Source organism: Notamacropus eugenii, chromosome 3 (genome assembly GCF_028372415.1).
Source record: "Notamacropus eugenii isolate mMacEug1 chromosome 3, mMacEug1.pri_v2, whole genome shotgun sequence".
Classification (NCBI taxonomy): Eukaryota; Metazoa; Chordata; class Mammalia; order Diprotodontia; family Macropodidae; genus Notamacropus; species Notamacropus eugenii.
Window position 1 is genome coordinate 470,559,506 of NC_092874.1, and position 13,339 is coordinate 470,572,844.

The 13,339-nt window shown below is 42.6% G+C and overlaps 1 pseudogene; it reads right to left on the bottom strand.

Moving 5' to 3' along the window:
• Positions 1 to 5,385: 5,385 nt before the first annotated feature.
• On the bottom strand, positions 5,386 to 9,216 carry LOC140497679 (NF-kappa-B-repressing factor pseudogene; annotated as a pseudogene).
• Positions 9,217 to 13,339: the final 4,123 nt, after the last annotated feature.

A 13,339-nucleotide genomic window follows, 5' to 3' on the forward strand; every position in this document is an offset into this window, starting at 1 on the left:
TTTTCCTTCTTCAGACTGAGCCCTCCTTTTTTAATGTTTAATTGTATTTTTATTTAAGTATTTCTCAAATTTTAATCTGGTTTGGGTGCCACTTGAGAATGTTGTAGACTACATGTTCTCTTTTGACTTTTCCTCATATTTTTCCAAATTTCTCACCTCAAATTTAATTTCTGACCTTCATCACAAGTCCAAGACCCTCCAAAATCACTTTCACAATTTCCTCCTTTCTTATTCGGCTCAGGTCCTCCTTCTCTAGTCCTTTCAACCGTAGAATTTTCTCCTTTGGAAGTCAGAAACAGAAAAAAATACTCTTCTGTCCTCACTGCCACTTGTGGACATCACTCATCCTCTGACCTCCTTTAAGGATTATACCATCCGTCTGTACCAAAAGATTCAGATTTCTGTCGCAATCATTTTCTGGCCTCCAGATCATTTTTTCTCATTTCTAAAAGAGTTCCAAAATTAGCTGTCTTTCTTTCCAATCTAACCCCTACTCTTATGTGTGAGGATTTCCTCTCAAATACTCTGGGTCTCCCAGCTTGTCAACTTCCCAGATTCCTGGGATCTAGAGTTTCCCTCTATTTCACATGGATAGTCATATCTTAGTAAGTATGCTATCTCACTGCTCTTGAGCCCTGAAGTTCTCTCTGATCACCATCTCTTATCCCTCCGTTTCTCCTTACCAACAGTAAAGCGCTATACAAATTCTGATTGTTCTTATCACTCTCTCCTAACTCACTGCAGCCTTCAGCACTGTCATCCCTGCCTGTTTTGTCCATCCATTACTCGGTCATTTCTTCAGTCTTTACCACAGGGCTGACCAGTTCAACTACTTATTATCATCTTAGCTTGAATCTGTATCCTTACCCCATTGCCATTAATGCCTTCCCATGCCTCAGCCCCATCTACTTTCTACACTCTTACTCAGATACTGATGAATCCCAACTAGAAAAGTTCATACAGCTGTGGACTGGATTCATTACAAGCATGTTATCTAACCTCAAGCAGGCCCTTAGTTCTCCCCCAACTAACCATACACCATGTTGCCCAAAACATTTATTCCAATTCTTCTCTCAAGACACCTACCTACACTAGCCCCTCTTTCTCAGAAGAGGACTCTGCCTCCCACACTACGGAGAAAGTAAAGACCATATCGCTTTCATCTTTTAATCTACAACTAAAAACTCCTCTAATTTGGCTCCCATTAATTCCTCTGTTCCATTCTTTAGTGATGAAGTAAGTAGCCCTTTTCCTGGCCAAGGCTAATCCTTCTATTGGCACCCAAACTCTTTATCAGGGGTTCTTATCCATTAACTTATTTTTAAAAATCTGATAGCTATATTTCAATATTACTAGTTTGTTTTATTTTATGCATTTAAAAACCTTGTTCAGAGAAGGGATCCCTAGACTTTAGCAGACTTTCCCAACACAAAAAAAGCTGACAGTTCTTACTTTAGGAGCCTGCTCCCTCAATTTTTCTCTCTCTTTCTCTCACCTTCGACCTTTCCATACCTCCCTTCCACCTACAAATAGGACACATTCCCTTCCATCCTTAAAAAACAAACAATAAACTCTTCACTTGACTCCTGCCGTCTCAAGTTGAAGAGCCTGTATCTCTAGCCAAACTACTAGAAAGTTTTTTACATTCATTGCCTCCAATTCCTCCTCTCTTATTCCTTGACCCTTTCAATTCCACCACTGAACTGACAGTTTTCTCCAACTACCGTGTTTGCTCAGGTCTCCTCACTGTTCTTATCCTGACTATTGCAAAAGATCCTTATTTTATCTGCTTGCAATCTCTCCGCATTCCCCAATTAAACATTCACATGAGCTGCCAAGTTAATATTCCTAAAACAAAAGTCTGACCACAATACTTACCTTCTCAGAAATGGTTGTTCCTTTACTACTTTTAAGTTGAAATACAAACTTCTTATATTAGTTTTAAATCCTTCCACAACGTAGCTCTCACAAATTCCTACAAAATTCTACTCCCCTTTGCATGTTCTATATTCCAGTTTAAAAGGCTTACCAGCAGTTCCACAAATTCAACATGCTATCTCCTGCTTTCATAGCTTTACAGCTACTGTAAACCTCTCTTCCCTCATTTCCAACTTTGAGAATTTCTACCTTCCTTCACTACTCACCTATTCAAAAGCTTTCCTGGTTCCCATTGTTAAGTGTTCTCTCCCTGTATGCTTACTGCACATACCACCCACCACCCCAAAAAGGCAAGTTCTTTTAGAACAAGGACTGCTTCATTCTTGCCCTTGTAACTCAAACACCTAACCAGGTACTTTACACACAGAAGGTTCTTATTAAATATTTGTTGAATTGACCAAGTTTCTTCCTTTACAGAGTTCTTGATTAGTTTTCATAGATGACCAAACCTGAGTGTAATCAAAGAAAACTCTTGATCTATTTAGATAAAAATAGTGGACCTCCTAGATGAAAACAATGTGTTCTCTTTTCTAGGTTTTTGATTTTCTCCTACATGTTCTACTCATTAACTTGGAAAATGTGGTCTACATCTATTAAGCAGGCACACAGTTAACCTTGGGAGGGAAGAATGGCATTGTTGTTCAGGACTTGGGCTTGACCTCAGCCCTGAATGATGCATGTTTTTAGACTTTTCCATCCGACATTCTCAGTAGGAAGCAGCAAATTACTTTAAAAATGCTAATTGATCTGAGCCTACTAATATAACTATATGGTAGCAGTTACTGAGCACTAGAGGGAATGAGGCAATTGGTTAGTGGTGGTGTAACCTAATTAAGTTTTTTAAAGTGTTTATTTAGAATTTCAGGAGGCTAGATAGAAGGATCAGATGGGCTATTTGCTGGGGATCCAGGACATGCAATGAGCCCATCATTATTATAGAGGGAGAGAGCAGTTCTTTTGGAAGTTAATTTAAAGTTCAATGACTCTGTTGGGAAGGTCAGAAGGAAATACAGTAAAGTGAGTGGGATTAATGCGGAGTATTTTATGTAAATAAAAAAAACTACATCTAACACCTTATACTTATGAAACTGAGTAATGTAAAGCAAAAGAGCAAGCAGCATGTTATTCTAGAAAGGCATTGAAAAGGTCCACAGGAATCAGCAATGTATCCTGGTTTCCTTAAGTATTTCTGTGCAGGATAATGTACCCGGAAATAAAAGCAATAACCCACAGGGATGTCTACATCCTTTTTGAAGAAACCCAAAGGAAATTCCAAGGATGAAGAGGGATGAAGTAAAAGTTAAAGGAACTGGATTTTACCCTCAGAGGCTGCCAGCATCAGACTGCTCAATCTTACAGAATATTAGCCCTGATCTTCCCGGTACTGAGGCAGCTGGTGGTGTAGTGGGTAGGGTGCTGGACCAGAATCAGGAAGAACTGAGTTCAAATGGAGCCTCAGATACAGGGAAGGGAGTAAGTATTTCTATAGCACCTACTATGTGTCAGCCAGGTACTGTGCTAAATGCTTTAGAAAAATTATTCCCATTTTACAGTTGAAGAAACTGAAACAGTTTACATGACTTGCCCAGACTCAAAACAGCTAGTAACTGCCACATCTGAACACAGTCTTCCTCAATTCAGGCCCAGTGTTCTACCCACTGCATCACCAAGCTGTCTGTGTGACACTAGGCAAGCCATCTAACCTGTTTGCTTCAGTTTCCTCAACTGTAAAATGGCACTTACCTCATAGGAATGTTGTTTTGTAAAAAAAATGCTTAGCATAGTGCCTGGCACATAGTAAGTGCTATATAAATGCTTATTCCCCTGGACTGATCTCTTGTCAAGACTTTCTACTCCCTAATTACCCCTCCCCCTTTTTGTATAGCTTTCAGGGGGAGAAGTCTGCTTAAGACAATTTCTTCTCCAACGTTAGCCCAACAAAAACAGAAAAGCCAAATTCCAAATTTGTTTGCACCTTTTCCTTTTTAAAAATAAAGATCTTGAAGAAATTGGGCCCCCATTAAGACTCACCCAGACAATGGCTAATGCTCTCTACCCGCTTTCTTCCCCTTCCCCATCCTTCATATTACCGCTGTTCCTTAGGTAAGGCTATGACCATCTCAGTGTACTGTTTTGGAAAAAAAAAAACAACAAAAACCAAAAAACTCTCTTTAATGGCTCCCTCTCGCATTACTAAGGAAGTTCAAGCTCCTTAACCTGGCAATCGAGCTTACCCAATCTACAAGATCCATCCCCAAAAACAGTTGAACAAGGAGAGCCTCTTCTTTTGACTTTATCACTATAGACTCAATTTTGTTTGCAAATTCAACTGACAGATACCTTTTTTATGTAGCATATGCAGCACTAGGGAAATCTGAATATGGATAGGACCTCTGTGGATATTAGAAAAAGAAATTTTGGTCTTAAAGGGTCATTAGACTACTAGATTATTATCACCACCATTATCCCTATACTAGGACTCAAGGAGAAATTTGTCTTAGTCTCAGTACAAGCAAAGTGACTTTATGAAAAACAGATGCCACTGAGTGACTCTGGGGTCTCTGAAAAGTATGAGTCATAGTCTACTCCAGAAGCTCAACCCTTTGGATGAAATTGAAGGGCAGCAATACAGGTCTTGCCATTTGAATAGTAAAATAAAAAGCCTCAGAAGTGCCCATACCTTCATGTTTAAAACTAAAGACCTGGTATTTGAATCACTAGAAATAAGTGCTAAGTTCCCTTCTAACTCCCAAATTCTTTTAAGTCTCAGACCAGTTAGATTTCTAAAACCAGAAGCGATGTAAAAGATTTGGCTAAACCTTACCCATGCAGGATTCCTTTCTACAACCTCTAGGAAGTATTTATTACAGCTTCTGTTTCAATATTTTCCATGATGAAGATCTCCCAACTTCCCAGAGCAATGTCCCCTTTTCGGACAGCTCTCAGGATCAGTTTCCTCACACAGAATCAAAACGTGCCTCCCTCAAACTGCCACCCAGAAGTTCTAGTTCTATCCCATGAAAAGACAGAGTTGATTAAATATTTTCTTCCAGATACGCTTTCAATAACCTTTTGAAGGCTATTAACCTAAGTCTTTCCACCCCCACTGCCACAGAAGGAATTTTAGTTCTTTCAACTGAAATTTAAGAGACTACCTTAGGGAGTCCCTGGTTTGTCAGTCTTTTAAAAAGGTACCATTTGGAATTAAAAGGAACACTAAGGATGTAGACAGTGAAGTAATCATTTTCTTTGTCCTGGACACTACATGTGTACTAACATTGATCAAGTTGTACGAGTCTATTGATCAAGATGTCATGTCAGAAATTTAACTATCATATATGATGTTAGTTTAACAAGTGTTCAAATATTTGTGTGTTTAACAATTTCACTACTTTGGAGAGAAAATGTAAATTGTTGTTCTGCAGACCAGTAAAGTACTACAACCCATTTTATTTTCATCTTTGCCCCTTTTTATTCAAAAGAGCACTTGTTTCATTAATATTGGTTTTACATTCCAGAAAACATATTACTTCGGAAATACATGAAAAATAAAAGCTGTTAATATGGTACAAAATTTTTCTTTAACACTTAGTAAGCTTTTTGAGGGATGAGTCAACTGTCCTTTGAAACAAAGCACCAAGTATAAGTGTCTTCAGCACTACACAAAGCTGTGACACAAGTGTGGTTGCCTTGGATGTCCCACACATCCAAACACTCTGAAAGTTACAATGGAAAAATGCTATTACATTCTCTAAGGTGACAAATACAAGTAATTTAAGCTTTCTTTTATTAGTTTGATCATAAGAACTTAAGAAGTTCTTCCAACGTCTCCATCAATCAGTCTAATCAAGCAATACTGTCAATGCTCAAAGACCTTAACTTATTTGGAACCCAAATGGACTTAACATACAATAACTCACTCCCATCATCCTGGAAAGCATATGGTAGCAATTACAGTCTCAAAACACTAAAATGACTTTAAGAAAGTATCATATTGTTTACATGGTAAAGACGTTTTATACACACATAATAGACAATTTACTCTAACATTCTAGAATAACTAGTTTCACACAACTTAAAAGAGAGAAAATACAAAATGAAATGGCATTTTGGGAAATTCCAGAAATCAAAATTACTTTTATTGCAGTTAATACCAGCTTTCTATATTTTCACCAAGTTCTTTTGCTTTTTGGAAAAAAAATGCACATTTCTTTTCCAATGGCAAGATGGGAACCATATTTTAAATGGCGGCAATTCTTTCCTTTCAGACATGTGTTTTTATTACAAATTATTAACATCTGAAAGAACTAGTAATATCAAGACACAATAACAGCACTATTTTGTCTTCAGGATTATGCTAGTAAAATTAAATGAAGCTCTTTAGGTTCCAATTTCTCCTAAGAAAGCATTTTATGAAATGAGCAAAGAAAAACATTTCGAAAGTATTATCTCCTGCAACCAGAAAATGCAGCATTTCTTTAAGTAACATTTCAAAAAAAAAAAATTAAGGATTCACACAGCAAACATTTCTGGCCTCAATTTCCTTGAGGCATAAGCAAGTCATAATGTCCAACTTGGCCTTCTTGTTTTGTTTGATCTAGTAAGTCTTCTTTACGCTTTTTTCTCCCAACCACCAAATATCTATCATGCCCCATTCCATGAGATTTACTCTTAAGGCCATACTTCTGAGCAATCTGATGTATCTGCTTTCGTTCATCACTGGTAAATTCTGTTGAGAAAACCAAGTCTGTGTGGCTTTCTGACTGGGCATAGTTTTTGATGATCTGGTCAATGTATCTCTTGTAAAGTTTATTTGGTTTCTCCACATCAAGTCCCAGACCTTCTCGTTTATGCTGCTCTTTGACTGAGATGGGCTCACAGATGCCTTCCCCACATTTCCCTAAGCCTCCACCCATCCAGCCCATTTTTCTCAAAAGCTGATTTCCAATATTGTCCTCTTTGATCTCCTGTTGATAGCCGTCATCTCCGGAGCGCCCCCGAATTTCATTTCTTGTGATCATATCTTCAATGGTACCTCTCTTCAGGTTGTTAAAGGCTGTTGGCCTAGTCTTTTTAAGAATTTTGACAACTTCTTCTACAGTCTCATGCTTGACACCCCTCTTTATCCCAACTGCTTCTGTAATTAATTCTTTCTCCAGCATTACCTTGCATTTCCACTGAAGGACTGTTAGCTTTTCAAAAACATACTCAACAGTCATTTTGTTGAACGGAGTTGTATCATTTAGTGTGCACACCGGATTTGAGGAATTCCCATAAACTACTCGGTCCCTTAAATCTTTCCTCTTCCCACATTCCTTAGCAGAACAGCTTACTGGTTGGACTTGTGTGGCTGCAATGTTGGACCTCATTTTCTGCAGAATGTTCAGTGCCTCATCAGCAGCTGCATATTTACTTGTTTTTTTGCTTCCATAACCTTCAGCTAAGGACTGGCCTTCCAAAAACACTTGACAGCGCCATGAATTATTTGGCATGATATCATATTTGTATTCAATTGACATTCTGTTGAAGGAAGCAGACTTATTAAGGACACCAATAGAATCACTGGCATTTTCTACGAGGACAAAATTGTTCCAGCGTTTGGAAAGGGAAAAAGCAGAATTGGAGTTTAACTGCCCAAATTCATTCCTCATGGAGAGAAAGTCTTCTGGGACCCTCAGGGCTGGAGGAAAATCATATGAAGGTAAGCCAGCTGGAAATACCACTAAGTCATCATGATAAGTGTGTTTGAATTTCCTTTTGACAATTCGAACTTCAACAGGTTTTTGTAAAAGTTTTACAGCCTGCTCTGTAGCTCGATCCCTAGATCCATTCTTGCTGCCAGCATAACCGGTAGTCAGATAGACACTCTGGCACCTGACTTCACAGGCATAGCCATCGGTCAGGAATTTCTTGCTTCTGGGGATATCAGATGGAGCGATTTCTTTTAAAGAAGCATATATATACTCAGGATTTGTCTTACAAGCCTGGAAGCAACGAGATAATATAAATGTATAGCTACTTTTCTCAGATCTATGAGACATCTCTTTCTTAGGAAGGTTTCTCTGGACAGCTCCAGAAAGTCTTTCAATAAAACTTTGCTTTGTAGCTAAAATTAAGTGTGGAAATGTTGCTGCAGAGGAAGATTCAGCAACTGATGGAGAACATGAGCTATTTGTGGCAGGGTCCCCACAGTTTGAGAATGTTCTGCTTGTTGTGGGTTTCCTTTCTACAAAACAAAATCTAGTTTGAGAAAACAGAGTCTTTCCAAATCTGGCACGGAATCTGTCCCGGACATAACTTTTGAGACTGTCCACTGGCCATTTGATGGAATCCACTTGTGGATCTCCCCACTCATTTCCCGAGTCTGTGGGATCTTTCTTCCTCTCCTCGTCCTTACTACTGGCCACAAAATGTACAGGCTCAAAGCGAGGTCTCACCAGGAATCGAGGGGGTGCTTTCTTTTTGGGAGAGCTCGGGACAGCGTGTGGGGAGAGGGGCCGCTTCTGCACTTTAGGGGGCTGCGGCACCACCAATTTGAAGGAAGGCATCTCCCCGACTTGGATGCCTTCCGCCATCTGGAGGATTTTCTCCATCAACTGTGGGCCATACTTACAGCCCAGGAAGATGTGGTTCGTCCAGGCCGTGGAAAGGGACAGCAGCTTTTCAATCGCCCCAGGGCTGCTGTAGCTGTGCAGGTGCCGGCAGATGAACTGGCGCCGCAGCCCCCACTGCCGGTCGCTCTCGTGGCTGTAGCGCCATTGAGCCAAAGACTCCTCGAGCTTCTGCTCCGGGTCGGGCTCGGGCTCGGGCTCGGGTTCGAGCTCTGGCAGCGGCGGGGAAGGAGACGGAGGCAGAGGCGGCGGCGGGGAGGGGATTGGCGGTGGCTGCAGCGGCAGCGGCGGAGGCAGCGGCGGAGGCGTTGGCGGAGACAGGAAGTCATCCCCCAGTAACAGGCGCTCGCCCGCCATCATCGCCTCCTTCTCCGCCCCAGGGAGGAGCTGCACGGGGCCGCCCCCACGGCTGGTCAGATGGTCAGACGTGGCGTGGGGCGGGCTGCCTGCCGGGGGCGGGGCCGTGCACACCCACCTCCTTCCCCCCACAAACCGTGAAGTCACCCCGGGCCTGCTTCCATGGCGGCCCGGCCTGCTGCTGCGCCCCTGCTCCCGCACAGGCACACAAGGGCGAGGGGGATCGGGCCGCGCCTGGGGGGCATGGCGCAGCCCCGCCGCAGCCGCCACGCCACGCCGCGCCACGCCACAGCCAGCGAGCGAACCGCGTCACCACGGCGACGGCAGCGGTGGCGGCGGCGGCGGCGGCGTATCCGGGCGGGCGGATCAGGGTCCAAAAAGGGGTCCGCTACTGCTGCGGCGGCCGCCGCCGCCGTGGTCACTCTAGAGCCAGAGAGCCTGCCCCGCCCCCCTCCTGGGCCCGATGGCCGCCCCACCCCCTCTGCGGGCCGCCCCCTCCCGGGATGGGCAAGGGGCGGGGGCAGGATGAGGGCAGAGGCTGGCAGTGGGGACGAGTGGGCTGGGGGGGGCAGCGATCACAGGGGGCCTGTCAGCAGCAGCTCCTCCCTTCCGCAGACCTGTCCCGGGGCCCCCAAACCCCTCCCAAAGCAGTCCCAGAAGAGACAGGAGCCTTTCTCCTGAGCCCCCCTCCAAGTCCTCCATCCCAACTGTGGATGCATTTCCTTCGGACACAACCCCCTTCCCCGGAAAAGGCAGAGGGGATCCCCCGCTTAGACCCACGGCCCCTCAGCAGAGCAGACCGGGCCTCCCGGGGGCTCCCTGCCCACCCCTGCCCCCGGGCAGGCCCCAGACCTGGACCGAAAGGTACCGCAACCAGAGTTGCCGGTTGTCCAGGTGCTGCCCGACCCTCTCCCCGCTGGAAGCCTCCAGCCCAACACTTAGTGAAATCCACAATCCAGATGCCTCCTTTCGGAGCCTCCCAAATCACTTTTGCCTTTCTCATGCACACCACAAGCTCCATTGAAATGGCCCCTTCTGGCCTTTCTGGGACGAGCTCTAAGCACAACGAACGAGCTTTGGGAACGAGCTCTAAGTGCAGAAGGGATGCTGAAATCACTCGAGCTTGGAAGCCCAAGCCCCCGGTTCAAATCCTCACTCTCTCGCTTACCAGCTGGGGATGTGGCACACCTCACCACCTATCTGGCCTTCATCTGTCAAGTGCAGGGGGGAGGAGAGGGAGAAGACTACATAAGCTCTAAGGTCCATTCCACTTCTAAATCTGTGGCTTTACAAGCAGAGATTAGGGGAACCAGACGTCAATTGGTAGCCTTTGTAACTTGGGCAAATCATGATTTTTGAGTCGAAGAAAAGAAAGTCAACTCACATTTTCAAATGGAAAAACATCTGTGCCTACAAGATAACACAATCCTTTTGTTTTCTGATTTTTCAGAAAGCATGCATTCCAGAAGGATTATAGACAGACTTCTACAGACAGGCGTATAGGGTGTTGTGCTGGTGGTCGGGACATTTAGAAGAGGGGGGAGTAGGGGTTCTAGGCAAACTGCATTAATTTCCTAGAGCTGGAGAAGCATTCTTATTCTTGGCTGAAAAACATTCTGCCCCATTTCAGGAATATCATTCAATGTTATTTAGTCACAACTACCCACTATGCACTGTAAATTCACAGGAGAACATGAGAGTGATCTTATTCCATCCTACCAAAGGCACCCTTCTCCATTTTACCCAAGGTCTTCTCCAATCTTTTCCTTATTCTGTTCCTCATTTTACAAAAGGGCTAAGTTTTTATTGCCAACATTCAAATACTGAAATTGAAATATTTCTTTGGCAAGTACTAGGTACATGAAAAATCAAATGGATTTTCACTTCCACTACCTGACACCACAAATCGTCACTGTTAGGTTGCAAGACTCAAATAAAGCAACATCCCTGGGAAGAGTGAGTGTCTTTCAAAACCCCAAAGTAGAACACTCTCCAATCTGGCACCAGCAGATAGGTTCAGGGAAAGAAGAAAAAGGTCAAACATCACCCTCAGATCTCATCTAATGAGATTTGAGGAAGTTGCCATCCCAACTTCTATGCTGACACATGAAAGGCATCATTAAGGGGATACTTTAGGTCCAGAAAGCACCAAGGTGCCACATAAAGCCCTAACTATTAGCCTAAAGCCACTGTGTTCAAAGAAGCCCCCTGGAAGGAGGGGAAGGAAGGAAAAAATGGGAATCTTGCTTTTGTAAGACTTCAGCAACCCAATCAATCAACATGCATGTATTAAGCACTCTGTGCCAGGCACTGTCTGTAAGTGCAAAGAATACAAAGGGGAAAAAAGGCTCTGTCAGTAAAGAATTTATAATTTAGCCAGGGAAGACACATCCACATAGGTAGATAACAAATAACGTGATCCCTTCCTAAATTCAGGGATATCCCCTCCCCCTCCAGGGTGCCCAAACCAGGAAATTCCTTCTCTCCCTCCTCTTTCTCATTCTCTCTCTCCCCTTTCTCTGTCTCTGTCTCTGTCTCTCTCTCTCTCTGATACACACGTAACCCTAAATCCTGCTATTCAAATTAAAACAACCATTAAGTTGTCTACCTCAGCTTCTGCTAGTTCCCATTCTCTATTGAGTCCCTTGTTAACCTGCCTCCAGCCCCATCTTTCTCCCAAGTAACAGGAAACAAAGTCCTAGGTAGGTTCCAGCTTCTAAAACATTTCTTCCTTTCCTCCCCCGTACCTTCCCAGAGGGCTTACAAGGCTCAGTGCTGTCAGAGATTAAAGGAAAGGGAAGCCCTCCAGGTACTGGCAATGTGCCTTTGTGGTTTACTGGAGTTTCTCTCTGTACCTCGATTCAGTACAGCAATCAGATAAGAGTTCGACAAGCTTACTGTGTTACTACTGCTGTTCTGGACACCAAAACTTCTCTGAAAATAGCCTAAGAGTCACTTAGCACTGCTGACTCATTAAGTTGTAGTCAAATAAGTTCCCTAAGTCCCTCTTGCATGTAAACTATTGTCAAGCCGGGTCTTCTCCACCTTATACTTAGACTTCTGGGGTTTTTTTCATCTGTGTGCAAAAACTGACACTTCTTTTTATTAATACAGGCTTATCTTCTTAGCCTATAATTTCAACCTAACAAGTGTTTTGGGTTCCTGATTCTGCTTTTCCACTCTCTGCTTCATGTCATCCAAAAAACTGAGAAGTATACCATCTATGTGCTTATCAAAAACATTGACAAAAATGTTAAACAAGATAGTTGATCAAGTTCAGGATCCTTTATAACTTCACCAGAAATCTCCCTCCAGATCAATATTAATCAGTAGTTTTTACATGACAGCATTCAGCTAAGTAAAAATCTATTTCTCTATAGAAAGACATTATGGCAAACAGCTACTAAAATCCAGATAATTTATGTGTTCAAGGCATTTCCTTGATCTGGTAACCCTACCAAAACAGAAAATGAAGTTAATTTTCATGACCTATTTCTAGAAGAGTTATGCTAACTCCTACTTCATCAAATTCCACAATTAAGTACTTCCTAAGGTCAGAACACTGTGCTAGGCTCCAGAGGGGAGCCAGAGATGATTAAGATATCATCTCAGTTCCTCATGAATTGTCTGGGAACCAAACTGGGTTACTTTTCTCAAATATACCTGTGTTCATCACTAATACCAACTTCCTTTCTAAGTGCTCACAAACTGTTTAAATCATGCTAGGCTCACTGGTTTATAGTTTCCAGAGTCCACTTTTTTCAGGCAAACAGACAATGCCAACCTTCAGGAGCCTTTTCTCCACAATTTCCTTAATTACCAACAATGATTCACCAATTGCAGGTCTTTCAGTATCTGAGAATCTAACTTCCACAGGACAGGAGATCTAAGCTTCTTAAAATTATCTATAGTGGTGGTCTGTGTCTCCCTATTTTAGGGACAAAATTATTTTTAAAGTATATTTATTCTAATATCTTCAATTTGAAGATTATTCTTTTTCATACAGAAAACAATTAAGCATCTAGTATTTTTGCTTTCACTAAACTGCTTCTTACTTAAATAAAAAAAGCCTGTCCCTTTCAGGGCCTTCTTGCTATAGCATTATCTAAAAGCTGTTTTGATTCTTATCATTTTTCACATGCCCCATTCTGAGATTTAGTCTTCCTAAAACTACTTTTACTGGGTCTGTGCTACTTCTAATGTTTTTTCCTCAAGTATATGCCCTGTCAACCACCTTCTGCACATGTTCTTTTAATGTTGAGCTAAGTGAAGAACTCCTTGGGTATCCACATCGGTCTTTTTACCTGTTTCTCCATCTTTTTTCACCACGATCATATGACAATATATTCTCATTATTTTGATTTTTGATACTCACTTGTTTGTCTTAAACCATTCCCCAGCCCCACTACCACCACAGGATCACAGAGTAGCAG